A 15,872-nucleotide genomic window follows, 5' to 3' on the forward strand; every position below is an offset into this window, starting at 1 on the left:
CTCCTGGACATCTCCCAGAGTCAACTTCTTCCGAATGCCTGAGACCTTCCTTAAACAGAAACGAGAAGGGAGGCCTGCTAACCAGACAACGTCCAGCTAGCTGTGCTCCTCACTGGGAAGTCACCTCGTCAAACCCTGAGACAGGGAGTTGGAGGTTCCCTCCCAATTATAAGATAGGGGGAATGGAAAAATTAGAGAACAATTTCAATTTCCTTGATGATAAATTGTGAGCACTATATTCATTTGCTAGGGCAGCCATAACGAGGTACCACAGACTGAGCAGCTTAAACAACAGAAATGTATTTGGTCAAAGTTCAGTTTCTCCGATGGCATGCTCAGCTCTCTTGAGGCCTCTCTCTGTGGCTTGCAGATGGCAGTCTTCTCACTGTGTCCTCCCGGGACCTCTTCCTGGTGCATCTGTGTCCCTGGCATCTCTTCCTCTTGTAAGGACACTGATCCGACTGGATTAGACCAACAGGGTTTCATGACATCGTTTAAATGTAATTGTCTCTCTAAAGGCCCTGCCTCCCAGTCAGTCACACTGGTAACTAAAACTTCAATATATGAATTTTGTGAGGACACAATTCAGTTCACAATGAGGACTTGTACAAATGCAGTAGCAATGGGAATAAGGAGAAGTAAAATATGAAAGACATTTTTGTGATAGAATTAACAGCATTATTTGATCAACTGAATGTAGGAAGTGGAAAGAATGAGAAAGGAGTTGAAAAGACTTCCTTGGGCATGTGATGTATGTTAGTGATAAAAGGATAAACATACACAAAAGAGAGAGACTTAGCTTCAGGAAAACCACCAAACAGTGATGGCAAATGACGGAAAGGAGTTGATGAGTAAAACAAATTTACTTCTTAGAAAGAATTAGTGAATGTACTGAAGTGGGAGTCCAACTTACATTCATATGTAAGTTAACGGCCAGTCAGGAGTTCATGTCTTCTCAAGGAGGTGAAGAATATACACAAGAGTGAGTGAAGAGATACAAAGTCTGAAGAGAAGCCATAGAAAAATAAATAAGCCTTGTCACTTGTTTACTTTCAAATATTCTGCCCTAAGCAAAATAATTTTTATTTCAGATAGAAGTATTCACCCAGGACAAAAATCAATGCTCAGTAAGGCATCACATCGCAAAACTTTCCAATAATGAAGCCTACTATTCAAAAGTTAGTAGCTTTTCAAATTAGAGGAGCTAAAGCAGCTACAGAAGCTTTTCGAAACTGTCTATAGGAAGAGCCGTAAGATTAAAAGGCTATAAACTATTAGACAGCTTATAACAGAAGTGAAAGAGAAGAGACAGCCCGGCTGATCCCAAGGAGAGATAAGACAACCGGAGGACTCCCAGCAGGAGCACAAACCTGGGGTGGGGAGCGGGGGGACAAGGGGGCCAACCAGGTATCTGCGAAAAGCTCAGATCATTACTTCGTCCCCCTCTAGGTCTGAAGCCCAAGTTTTCACGACCAAGGAAATTTTATATTTGATTTGCCTTCTTTTCAACTTGCTACTATGTTTTGCTTACAACATGTTACCAAATGTTGTCTTTTCAATCAATCTAGAGAGCTTTACTTCCTAAAGACTTGCTCAGTATTTTCCTCAAAGACACATTTCCAGACAGCCTGTTTCTCATTAGCTGGAATAAACAGGAGTGTGTTTACAGCACAGGCCCAAATGTAAACAATCCCCCTTTCCTTGGGAAGCTTGTCAGGGAATCAACAGAGGCATTAACCTAATGGGGGGTATCTGAGTGCTCATCTGTGACATGAAGCAGAATATTGGCTCATTAATACAGTCTTTAAAAAGCAGACTGTGCAACTTTTTGGGTCACGAAGGTAGAGTCTTGTTCTGAACACCATTTTAAATCCTCAAATGTCTTAGCAAGCAAAATCGATCATCAAAAGCAAGGGAATACCTACTCCCACCTCTTAAGGCACGCTGTAGCATCTAAGCTATCTTCCTTTCACGGAGGCAATTTCACTGGCACAGTCCCAGTCTGCCAAGGCTGTGAGTCCAGCAAGAGTGAGACACTGAGCAAAACACATAGATGACTTACATGTAAGTAACTGGGAATGCGGCATTTGACAAAAAGCCAGTAGAATATTACTTAGATTAGCACATACAGATCTTGCTCTTCCTGGGTTTATGTGTAACTGTTTACAGTAATGGTCCTGTAACAGCAGTAGTATAGAATACTGGAAATAAGTATGCAAATGCAGTTCCTTTGAGTAAAAAAAAAAATAAAAAGAATTTCTTAAAGAATTTATTTTTATTACTGTGTTAGTATTGAGCAAAAGTCTAGCTCCAGATGTCTTCAGTGATATTCTAGGACCTCTCTGGTATTAAAAGATGATACTGAACTAGTTCCAAAAGAGAATCTTTAATCCAAAAATATTATTTATTTCCAAACAGTTCATTAGCTGCTTAAGATTACATGCTATCCCCACATTTTTCATACGACATTTAAGTTCGTTATTCTTATTACTACATGCAAATTAAATTTCAAATCAAAAGTGAAAGGAAGGAGCGACACACAGCAGCAATTCACCGGAGAATTCGCTTTCTTAGGGAAAGCTGCTGGGTTATATAGGAAGGGGCATGAGCTGATTGAGGTGTCACTTCTACGGGGCTGGGGGCTGTTGGCTAGGTGCTGGGATTGGGAGGGGGGCAAGGGGTGATTGGGCTTCAGGTGGCGCCGGCGGGAACTGAGGACCCAGCAGAGAAGCAGGAAGTTCGCCATCTTATGGGTGGGGGCCCTTCAAAAAGGCTAATTTCTGTTTTCATAAAATGATTTTTTGAAGGAATTTGCCTCTACATCTTTATTTTTTTTGTAACAAAAACAAAGTCCAAGTTCAAAATTTTATAAATATAACCTATTTCTTGATGTCTCAATAAATTTCTCTGTAGGATCCAAAACATACATGCTTTTTGAGAGGACTGCAGTTGGAGTAAAAGAATCTGCTATGGCTTTTTGGTGTAATGAAGAAGTTCATATATATGATAACTGGAATATTTTAGGTTGCTTTATAAACATTACTGTTTCTAGCTATTAAGAAAAATATATCATGAATCTACACTATTATATAATTCCACATCAAATAATGACAAGTTGTATCTCAAGAAAGAATAGAAAATTATAGAATATTTTGGCATTTGACAGGGTATAAAGATCATAGATAAACAGGTGAAAGAAAAGAAAAATGAACAGAGTAATTCCTTACATCAGAACGAAGTTAAAACAGCTCCCTGAACATGAAATGTGCTCATCTGGAAGTCATCCGGGCTGCACTGCTCAGAGCGCTGCGGTGAATACTGGGGGGGCTTCTGTCGGCTAGAGCTCGAGTGACCACTGATGTGGGATGCAGCTTTTGAGAGCAGCCACTAGAGGATGACAAGGCCCCACCGACATTGCAGACGAAGGCGTTTTGGAGAAGGCACAGACACACGTATTTTGTGAATGCCTGTCAGGCTGAGCGCTTTGATCAGAAGATGGAAAAAAAAATCTTTCACTAAAATGAAGAAACTTTGAGGAAGTTATGGTACATAAATAGCTAGTCTGGCAACTATCACAAAGAACAGGTTAAATGGATCCAAATTTAGTAGTGTGCTATTTTCCCTGCACTTAACCAACAAAAAGGTCGTTATTTCACAGTTATTTATTCAGAATTACTCAAATTTGCTTCATCTTCATAACATGCTTTAAACTGATTCAAAGAAACCATGAAACTCTCACTTCCTTGAATTTTAGCAGAATGTTTGGAAAAGCAGTTTGTTTCCCATAAGTTATCAGTAGGAAAGGTGAAATGTTGGAGAGAAGGGTGGGCCTTGGACCAAAAATAGAAGATGGAATGCCGAGAGCAAAGGTCTTTCTTCAAGTAGAAGAGTTTAGAAATTGAGGTAAAATTCACATAACTTAAATTGATGATTTTAACCATTTTTTAAGGTGTAACATTTCGGTGGTTTATTGTACATTCAAAATGTTGTGCAACAATCACCACTAATTCCAGATAATTTCCATTACCCCATAAGGAAACCACATACACTCCCCATTCCCTCCTCCCCCTGGCCCCTGGCAACTACTTTCTGCCTCTTTGAATTTGGTTTTTCTCTGAATTGGCCTATTCGAGATGTTTCATAAAAACAAAATCTAACAACAGATGACCTTTTGTGTAGCTTCTTTCAGTCACCATGAGTAAGTCTTCAAGGCCCATCCGTGTCGCAGCTTGCATCAGTACTTCTTCTTTTCTACGGCTGAATACACCCCGCTATGTATATACAACACACTTCACTTCTCAGTTGATTAATGCTTGGGTTGTGTCTACCTTTCGGCTGTTGTGAATAGCGCTGCTACAAACATTCATATACAAGTATTTGTTTGAAAACCTGTTCTCAGTTCTCTTGGGTATCTGCGTAGGAATGACATTGCTGGGTCACTCGGTAACTCCATGTCTAACTTTCCGAGGAACGGCCGAACTGTTCCCCACAGGGGTGGCACCATTATATATTCCCACCAGCGATTTATGAGGCTTTCAATTTCTCTATATCCTCACCAACACTTACTTATTTTCTGGATTTTTTTATTATACCCATCCTATTGTGTATGAAATGGTAGCTCAATGAGGTTTTGATTTGCATTTTCCTAATAAACTAATGATATTGGGCAACTTGTCATGTACTACTGGCCATTTGTAAAGCTTCTCAGGAGAACTGCCCCTTCAGGCGCTTTGCTCATTTTGTAATTGGGTTGTCTTTTCGTTACTCAGCTGCAAGAGTTCTTTATGTACTCTGGATACTAAATCCTTAGAAGACAAATGATTTGCAAATATTTTCTCCCATTATAAAATGGAGAGTTTGAAATTGGGAAGTGTGAGTTCTCCTAGTTCATTCTTTTTCAAAATTGTTTTAACTATCACGGTTCTTGAAATTCCATATGAATTTCAGGATTAGCTTGCCTATTTCTACCAAAAAATGCTGTTGGAATTTTGATCAGGATTGTATTGGGTCTGTAGATAAGTTTGTGAAGTATTGCCATTTTGTAATAGTAAGTATTTCACTCATGAAAACGAGATATTTCTATTTTTTAGGTCTTTTTAATGTCTTTCAATTGTACTTTGTAGTTTTCAGCATATTACAAGTCCACAATTCCTCATTTAAATTTACTCCTTAGGTAATTTATTCTTTTCAATGCTAGTATAAATAGAACTGTTTTCTTAATTTCATTTTTAGATTGTCTATTGCTAGTGTGTAGTAATACAACTGAGTTTTGTAGTTGAACTTGTGTCCTAAACCTTGAACTCATTTCTTAGCTGTGTGTGTGTCTGTGTGTGTCTTGTGTGTGTGTGTGTGTGTGTGTGTGTCTGTGTGTGTGTGTATCTTCTTCAGGGCTTTCTACATATAAGATCATGTCATCTAGGAACACACATAGTTTTACTTCTTTCTTTCCAATCTGGACTTCTTTCTTTTTTTACTTTTTACCCTGGCTAAAGCCTCCAGTATAATGTTGACTAAAAGTGGCAAATACAGTCGTCTTTGTCTTATTCCTGGCCACAGGGGAAAGTTTTCAGTTCTACCATTACATTTTAGCTGTAGGCCTATCGTGGATGTAGGTCCTTTTATCAGGTTCAGGAAAGTTCATTCTATTCCATATTTTTATCATAAAAGAGTATTGAATTTTGTCAAATCCTTTTAGTTTGTGTGTCTGTTGAGATGATAATTTTTTTCCTTTATTCTAATACGGCATATTATATTGATTGATTTTCTTATGTGGAATATCGTTTGAATTCAGGAGATAGCACTTGGCTGTAATGTACAATTCTTTTAATACACTGCTGGATTCACTTTGCTAGTACTTTGGTAAAGATTTTTTGCAAGTATATCCATAAGGGGTATTAGTAGTCATTTTCTTTTATGATGTCTTGTGTGTCTTTGGCATCTGTCCTGAATTCAATCATATGCATGTTCTCCCTCTTTTTCCTGGTCAGTCTCGCTAAGGTTTATCAATTTTGTTGATCATTTCAAAGAACCAAATTTTGATTTTTCTCTGTGGCTTTTCCGTTCCCTATTTCATTTATCTCCATTCTAATCTTTTTTACTTTCTTCTTTCTGCTTGTCTTAGGTTTAGTTTGCTTTCCTTTTTGTAATTTCTTAAGATGGAAGAATAGGTTATTGAGATAAGATCTTTCTCAGGTTATATATAGGAGTTTACTGGAATAGATGCCTGCTGAGCACAGCTTTCGGTACATTCCATAAGTCCTGATAAACTTTCACTAAACTAAGATGTTTCTTAATGTCTCTTGTGATCATTTCTTGGACCCATTGGTCATATCAGAGTGCACTGTTTAGTTTCCACATATTTGTGAAGTTTCCAAAATTCCTTCTTTAACTGATTTCAAATTTCATTTCACTGTGGTCAGGGGACATACCCTGAATAATTATAATCATTTTAAGCGTATTGAAATTTGTCTGGTGGCCTAACATATGGTTTATCCTAGAGAATATTCTATGAGCACTTGAAAAGAAAGTGTATTCTGCTTTCAGTGGTGGAATATTCTATCAATTTCTGTTGTTTTGTTTGTTTATAATGCCATTCCATCTTTATCCTTGCCAATCTTCTCTCTAGTTTTTCTACCCATTGTTTAAAGTAGAGTATTGAAGTCTTCAACTATTATTATTGAATTATTTCTCCCTTCACTCTGTCAGTTTTTGCTTTTATATTTGGGGCTCTGTTAGGTGTATAAACATATATAATTGTTATATTTCCTTGTTAGATTGATCCTTTTATCATTACATAATGTCCTCCTGTGTCTCATTAAAATGTTTGCCTTGAAGTCTATATATTATTAGCACAGCCACTATGTTTTGTGCCAGTTGTTTGTATAGAATACCTTTTACCATATTTTTGCTTATCCCACACTTGTGTCTTGAATTGAAATTGAGTCTCTTGTTGACAGCATACAGTTGGATAATCTTTATTTATCCATTGTGCCAATCTTATCTTTTTAACTAGAGAGTAAAATCCATTTACATTTAATGTAATTATCAATAAAGGAGGATTTACTTCTGCCATTTCATTGCTTATTTTCTATTTCTTATATCTTCTTTTTTCTTTGATTATTCCATTATTGACTTGTTTACATCGAGTAGATATTTTCTTGTGTACCATTTTAATTCCTTCGTCATTTCTTTTACTAAATATTTGTGAATTGCTTTCTTAGAGGTTGACCTGGGATTATAATTAACATCTTAATTTATAACTAGTTCAAGTTAATACCAACTTATCTTCAATAGCATGAAAATTTTGTTCCTGTATAGTCTGATCTCTTCCTTTATTTGTTACTGTCCCAAATTACAACTTTATACACAGTGTGTCCATTAACATAGATTTATAACCATTGCTTTACACAGTTTCTTTTTTAATTAGAAAGGAGAAAATAGGAGTGACAAACCTAAAATACATTAAGACCGACTCTAATATTCCCCTAAGCAGTTACCTTCACTGGTGTTCATTATTTCCTCAGGTGGATCCAAGTTATTGTGTAGCATCTTTCTACTTCATCCTGAAAGACTACTTTTAGCCCTCTGTAGGTCAGGTCTCATAGCGATGAACTCTGTCACTTTGTTGCTGTTGTTTATCTGGAAATGTCTAATTTCACCTTCAGTTTTAAAGGATAATTTTACTGGATACAGAATTCCTGGCTGACAGGTTATTATTTTTTTTTTCAACACTTGAATATGTCATGCCACCGCTTCCATGGCTTCTGAGACAGAACCGGATATTACTCTGTTGAGGATTCTTCCTTTGGACGTGGTGGTAAGTTGCTTCTCTCTTGCCATTTCCAAGATTCTCTTTTTTGCCTTTGGTTTTCAACATTGGAGTAAAATGTATCTTTGCTTTTCACCATTAGTTCTTCATATATTGTCTTTGCCTCCTTTCTCTTACTGTTCTTCTGGGACTCCCATTACATGCATGTTGATGTATCTGATGGTTTCTTAGGCTCTGCTCATTTTTCTTCACTTTTTTTTTTTATATTCATTACTCAGACTGGACAGTCTCATTACCCTGTCTTCAAGTTCGCTGTTTCTTCCCTTAGCCTGCTTCATTCTGCTGTTGAGTCTTCCTAGTGAAGTTTTCATTTCAGTTATTGTACTTTTCAACTCCAGATGTTTGGTTCCTTTCTGTAATTTCCATCTCTCCATTGATGTTCTCTGCATGGTGAGACATAACTCTCATGGTCTCCTATTAGTTCTTTGGCCATGGTTTCCTTTATCTACTTGAACAAATTAAAAATAGGTGACTTAAAGTCTTTAATGCTTTCCTCCTGTGTGTTGTCCATACTTTCTTCTTTCTTTGTATGCCACATATTTTTTTTGAAAACTGAACACTTACAATATTATTATGCAACAACTCTGAAAATATGATTCTCTCCCATCCCCAGGGTTTGTTTTCTGCTACTTACTGTAGTTGCTCTTTCTTTGGTTGGTAATTTTTCCAAACTGATTTTTGTAAAGTCTGTCATCTTTGTCATTTTGGGCCACTGCAGTCTCTCTTCTGTTAGTGTAGTGGTCAGCCAGTAATGGGACAGTGTCAGCAGATCCACTTCCTGCGTGTGTTGAGCACATCTTTAGCACTCACTTAGGCAGCTGGAACTCTGCCTTAGCCTCACTTCCTGCTCATGCAGAGCACGAAGGTCTTAAAATTTAGTATCTACAGCAATTTCAAGAGTGACTTTAAGAGCTAGAGGCAAGAGTTTAGGGCCTTCTCAGGTCTTTCTGAGCAAGTGCACTGCCCTGGACACGTACATGGCCTTGTAGATTCAGGAATATGTCAGAGAGTTTTAAAGTCCTTATTCCCCCGACTTTCCTCCTAAGCCCTTCAGTTTTTTTGTTTGTGTGTGTGTGTGTGTGTCTGTGTGTTTTGCTTTCATTCACTGCCCCAGGGCAGCAAAAACTAATATATAGGCCTGTAAATGCTTTTGAACAAACAGAGCCCTTTTAGCCAGCTCTCCAGGGAGTCACCACCCAAGTTGAAGCAAACAACCACAATTCTTTGCAAATGAGATCCTTTCTGTTCCCTCCAGTACTGGCATCTGTTACCAGGAATGTGGCTGTTATCTCCAACGCCACCACCAAAGTGGTCAGTAGGAAATGGGACTAGGGTAAAATATCACAATGCTCTATGTTCTTATTGAGATTTGGTCTATTTTTTCTTTTCCTGAGTAAACATTCAATGGGTTGCTACAAGCTATTGGTTAGCTTCCAGATTTCTGAGAATATTGAATTTGATAGTTTTTTCCAGGATTTTTGTTGCTTTTATGGAAGGATTGACTTTTGAATTCCTTACTCCAACATTTTCTCTGACATTCTCTAAGTAAACTTTATCCATGTCTGAACCAACCAAAGGTTTTTGTGAGCTACTTGGGAATTTTTTTTTTTTTGCTGACATTCTATTATTTTGTTTGGTATTTTAAGTCAAGAGAAGCTGTTGAATTAAATTTCTAGAACACTTTATGGACAATAGCAATGTACCACACAGTATGTCTCTTTTCCCTAAAATTAGTCACTGATGTTCTGAAAATTATTAAAAACACTTGACATAAAATAAATAATTTTAGCATGGATGTATATAAAGTATGCGACAGCCTCTTATATCAGAAACATGATAAATATAAATTTCCGGCCCATATTGCTGACTACAGTAGTTCATTGTTGACAGTCTTTATGGGAAAGCAAGTAAATATCATATGCTGGTATAAACATATAAAAATGATCCTCAAGTCAATTTTATAGTTCCAGTAATACAGTACTTGTTTCCCCATTGTCTCATTATACACTAAGTTATAAACATATTAGCATAAAGAAGTTAAAACTATGATTAGAGCCAGTGTACTTTTTTGTGTGTGCAATGTGATACTTTGGTAACTAATTCTCTGCCTGTATTTTTTTTTTCACCTTTCAATATAAGCACTTTTAGCAAAGGTTTAAAAACATCTTTGCAAAGAATTTGACAAAATTTTTAAAAACTAAATTCTAGAGTGGCTCAGAAGTCCTTTTGTTTCTCACTGTGCGCTGGGGCGCTGCGGGCTGCGGCATAAGTAGGAGTGTCTGGTGACCCAATAATGTCTCTTCTATACTCATAAAGGAAGACGTTTCCACTTTGGGGGAGCTTGGAGAGAAACAGTCTTTAATTAATTATTTCTCACACTCGTATCTAGAGTTTGTTGTAGAACCTGAAGGTTTTCTTGATATTCTCCCATGTAAAGAGAAGACTTTCACCTTTTCTAGATTTCTTGATAGAGAAATAATGTGTTTCCTTTCTCCTAGACTCTGAAATGAAGGAGACGACTAGATGATACAATGTCTGATCATTTACTGGGAAGTAACACCCAGTAGGAGCCACTCTAAGTGCCCCACCTGTGTCTATCTGGTGACCACCAAGGCAGTCCTAGGAGATAAGTCCTGTTACTATCCCTGTAACTGCTGTTGACTCCCTCATTGACTGCAAATTAGACAGGGACTTGACACTAGATCTTTTAGTTCCCCGAACTAACACTGCATTTTGTTCATAGTACATACTTATTCCATGATATGAGAGGAAAGAACTTATCTTTATTGAGGACCAACCTTGTACTGGATACCACTAGGCACCGGGAATCAGTCAATTGATTTTAAAAACTCCCAGCTCTCATGCAGCTTACATTTTAGTGCAGAATGCGTGCAAATAATCTTTATGTTAATATGTAATGGAACCTGAATTTGAAACCAGGCAGTGGCAGACAGAGTCACCATGGGGCTGTCAAGCTCGGACTAGACATGGGTCACTAGGAGGACTCGCAAAGGGGAACATGAGAGGATGCCAGGCAGGCAGGGACCATGTAAAAAGCACTCCACAACCAGCCCAAGGCAGGTGTGAGCCTCCTGGAGTGGCTGATCGGTGGGGAAGACGTAGGAATTCTGGGCATGGTCACGGAAAGGGAGAGCGGCGGGTGAGGAGTGTGGAAGGAACTAGATCAGGTCACAGGGTTCTGGGGAGGAGGAGACATGGTCTAGACCTTTCTCTAGGTGTTCTGGGAACTCAATGATGTGTTTTACACAAGCCAATATCAATCTCTTCTTCATTTTCAAAAAGCACCTTGGCTTCAGTGGTTGTCTTAGACTGTCCAGATTGCTTTAACAGAATCCACAGCCCGAGTTGCTTATAAACAACAAACACTTCTCACAGTTCGGGGGGCTGGGAAGTGCCAGGTCAACATGCAGGCACATTTGGTGTCCGTTAGGGACAGCTTTCTAGTTCACAGATGGCTGCTTCTCTCTGTATCCCCAGATGCCAGAAGAGGCCAGAGATCTCTGTCCAAAAGCCCTACCTCCTCATACCATCATCTTGGGGGTAGTAATTCAATATGTGACTTCTGATGGGACACATTCAGTCCACAGCACTGTCATTTAAACTGGCCTCAAAGTTCAGTGTTTTCTCTCCACTTTCTGAAGAGTAGAAACAAGTAACACCCTTAAATTCACCAAACAAGTCACAGGCAGAGCTCTGATCCAAGTTCAGGTATACTTATTGCAAAGCATCTGATCATGATAAAATAAATCTTGCCACTCTCTTAAGTCAATTGCTTATTCCACTAGTTATTCCATTAGTTGACTAATCAATTGCTTAGTCAACTTTTAAGGTAAAAATGGACTTTATCTTATAATACCATTAAAATGCTCTGTATCCACACTGTGTAGAGAGACACATAACTCAGAGGAGAAAGTGTGCTCAATGAGTGTGGGCTCCAGGGTATTGCAGGAAGTCTAGTGGCATGTGTGAACCTGGCAGCTGTGGAAGCGGGAGCCACTGATCTACGATCTAAAAATCCTCTAGTCCGCAATGAAACCCTTATCCCACTGAGCTGATTTTAACTATAAGCAAAAGGGGGCTAAATTTGTATTTTTCTGGAACATCTCTAATGCCCATAAGTACTGAAGAAAATAATGTGTTTCCTATTGCTATTATTGATATATTTTTTTTCAAATCCCAATTTAACATGGCTGTCCTGTGACCATTCCCCTAGATAAAAATATCAGTGAATATGTCACTAAAATTGTGTGCCTTTTGAATTTAATGCCACTTGGGAGGAACGCATTCTTTGCAGAGTTCAGAGCTTATCTTAACTTCTGAACACAATTACTGTGACACCGATATATTCAGGACTATTGTGTTTGTATCATTAGTCACTTTAAAATAAGATTTTCTCTTTAAGAGACTCTCAAGCAAAATGGGAAGTAAAGATGCCTAGGAAAATGAATCAAGTGTCTAGAAAAAAAGATTAGCCTTCCTTACTTGATCTTGGATAAAGAGAATTGAGCTGAGATGCTTCGGCACTGACAGCTTTGGAGAGCTCTGACTTTTCTTTGCCTTTACAAACTCTAGGAGCAAAGGCTGGAGGGATTTCTGCTCTTTTGCCTAAACCTCTATTGTATCGCCACACACGTGGGAAGACACACACACGTGGGAAGAGACCTAATGTGAGGGTAACTGGTGGGTCTGAGCACCACCAAAGGAACCTGCTCCAGGTTCAAGGGGAAATACCCCAGATTCATTCCTAGAGCTGCTAGATAAAATGTATCCTGATGATTAACTACAAGAGAAATTTTATTCACTTCCACACTATAAAATGTAATAGTCATTTAGAAGGCAGGAACATCACTTTCAAGTATTTTGCAGTTTGAAATACACCATAGCAAGGATACTGATGGCAGATACAATGTTTCCAAACAGCTACAGGAACACTTAAGGGCCAACAGTACAACTACTGCTGCTTTAGCAGACCAGTGGCTGCCTTCAAGGACAAGGTGCAGTTGGTGCTTTTGTTTAAATTCATTTTCTTTGAGAGAAGATTACTTATCTTAGTTTAGAACATTTATTTAAAATCATTAAGAAAAATCAAATGTCAAAATACTAAATGTTTTTAAATAGATAAATTCCAAAAGTTGGAAGCAACTCAGATACCCTTACAGTGTATACTATATAGTATATAGTTTCCAAGCACAGGGTAAAATTCTTAATCAACTGCATGTAAAAGATTGGTAGGTAAACAGATTTGCTAAAATTTCTATGTCATTCTCTAACATAAATATATTTGTCATTAAACTTATTACAGACTTTATTATTATATTTGTCAATTCAAGTTTAGATATAATTTGTCCAAGTTAAGCAAGAAAGTACATGTGGTGTATTCCTTTAAAATATCCTATTGAATCAAGCATATTCTCTCTTACTGGATAAATCTATGATAAGTATCATGGTCCTATACAATTATGAAATCCAATTTATGAGAATATGTGCACAACCCTTACATGCTGCTTCATTAGGTGAGAGATCAGTAAGACCACATTTTTTTCATTAATAAAAGTAATGTGATCGACTTTGTAAGACAACCCCACTTACTCGGGAGTGTTAGTCACGTAACTCAGACATTGCTGCTGCGGAATTAGAGGCTTTCCCAGAATTCAGGACCACCACCTTGCTGCTGGGGATGTCAGAGAAGCACAGGCGCTCATAGGTCACGCTGGAAAAGGTGCTGCCAAGCTAGAGACTACAAGGATGATTACTGGGAAGTCCAGCTTTATGTACCACTACCCACAGCATGGGCATCAGAGAGCTGTCCTGACATTGCCATGGAAACGAGACACACAGGTCGGTACTGGTTGCGCATATCGCATGGAGAAACATCTAGAACAAGAGTCACCACTGCAGGCGCAGAGTGCTGCATGTGGCTCCCACTCACCGCTGTGCGAGTCTGGTCATCTCACTGCTGATCTAACATGACCTCTGGAAGGCACCCTTGGGAGAAGGTAAAGGGGAGCAGTTGTTCTTGCTCTTCCCTCGTCCAGTAACACTCATCTGTGACCACTGATACTTCTAGATGTCTGGATTCCTACCTTCATATCGAAAAAAATGATTTGTGCCTGGCTATTAAACACAAACCATGTTCTTCACATTAGCCAAGTGGATTAAGACTGGCTCCAGAGAGATTTCTGCCTTCGGGAATACTGACTCAGACCCCCTCCTGACAGCAGTCAGCCGGAGGGAGCAAGCTCTTGGCGCTGATGAGGGCGGCTGACTGCCCCACTCCAGTATCTCCCGGGAAGCTTTGCAAAAGAGCAAAGAAAGAAGGGATCAAGATCCCATTTTCTCTCTTAAGGAAGATTGGTACACAGACATTACAAGGCAGGAGAGATCATGAAGTTTTTCTCATGGGGGATCTCATCCTGACAGACAGGGAGTTGAAAGGGATAAAATCATCAAACGGTGACTCCCAGTTTTCTATTTGGTGAGTATGATAGAACAAGACATCAAACAAGGAAGAAAATGCCAGAAGAGCAGGGAGAAGACAACAACTGTAGGAATCAAGTAAGACACAAGAAACATGTGAACCAAAGAGACAAGGCAGAATAGGAAGTGCAGATCCTGTTGCTAGCAGGGTGCAGGAAACTTAAGGCGCAGGGCCAATAAAAGCACCCAGGAAGCGGATGTACAGGCGTGGGGCAGCTTGAGACTAAGTTGAGCTTTTCCTACCATGCAGATATGTCTAAGAACCTTTGAGGTTAAATAGTGCTGAACAGGTCAATCAGAGGTCTACCAGTAAAGAGGGTGCAGGCAAAGCACCCACTGGGAGGCAATGCCACATTACTAGGAATGACTTTTTGTTCTATAAGACACCTGTTCCTCAGACCATCCTCAGACCTGGCTCTGTGAACTTAATGCCATCCATGCTGAGTAAATAAATGTCACCTGGCAGAAGAGAGGGGCTAAAGGGAGAAAATAGATGGTTTGAGGGGCTGTGCCTTCAAAGTCACCGAAAAGCAAAGATGAGGGACTGGCCAAGTGGGAAGAATGGGGGGTCATGGGCAGAAAGAAGCATATCAAAAGATTTCAGAGGTGTTATGGCTCCATTTGAATGTAGTCCTTGCTGTGTCCTGTGAAAGGACATGGAATTCATTTGATGTGAAGAATAGGGGATGCAAAGTCACTAAGTAACGTGGACCACTCTAAGGAGTAGTATATGGCAGTGAGCAAAATAGATGTGGCTGGATGACACAGGAGTCACCACTGGGGCAAAGGATAATGGCCTAGAACTGTGCTGTCCATTACGGCAGCCACTGGCTTCAAGAAAACTTGAAATGTAGTTAGTTCGAGATATGCTGTCACTGTAAAATACACACCAGATATTGAGGATTTAGTACAGTAAAAAGACTATAAAATAAGCATCCAATTAATAATTTTATATTGATTTCAGGATGAAAGGAGTCTATTTCGGATATATGAGTAAAATCAAAAGTATTACTGAAATTAATTTCACTTGCTTCTTTAATTTTGTCCTGAGATGGCTGCAGGAAAATCTAAAACTACCTTTGTGCCTCACATTTGGGGCTTACATTATATTTCTTTGTTGAGTAGTCTAAAAGTTTAAATGATTTCAGAAAATCCCTATGTCCGTTCTTCCTACTGACTCTTGATACATAAAAAAGCCAGGGCTAGTTTATTTTCATGATTTGCTATGTGGCCTTATGATATAGTAAGAAAACATGAAATTATTACAAGGAGATGTGTGCTGGCCAGAGAAGAACATAAGCTTCAGCCCTCCCCCCCTCCCGGATCCTGTGTTGGGATCAGTATGGGATTATAAACTTGGGGAGTGAAACTATAATTAACAGTACTCTACTGACCCCTCTTCCCGCTTCTGCACCCCCAAACAAGTTCCTACTTAGATTCATTTACACCTGGGATGAGGATGTCAAGATGGGTCGTGAACCATGTTGCAGATAATTTTATGCATTTATTTGAGGTTCTAAATAAAAATCTAAACTTTGAAGTAATA

At 38.8% G+C, this 15,872-nt stretch overlaps 1 long non-coding RNA gene across 1 annotated transcript; it reads right to left on the reverse strand.

Moving 5' to 3' along the window:
* Positions 1-421: 421 nt before the first annotated feature.
* LOC140845252 (uncharacterized) lies at positions 422-15,615 on the reverse strand. The gene is made up of 3 exons (XR_012124057.1): positions 3,228-15,615; positions 914-1,003; positions 422-461 (listed from the first exon to the last, which is right to left on the reverse strand). It is a non-coding gene; the product is annotated as an uncharacterized lncRNA (long non-coding RNA).
* Positions 15,616-15,872: the final 257 nt, after the last annotated feature.

The sequence above is a fragment of the Manis javanica genome, chromosome 12 (assembly GCF_040802235.1).
Source record: "Manis javanica isolate MJ-LG chromosome 12, MJ_LKY, whole genome shotgun sequence".
Classification (NCBI taxonomy): Eukaryota; Metazoa; Chordata; class Mammalia; order Pholidota; family Manidae; genus Manis; species Manis javanica.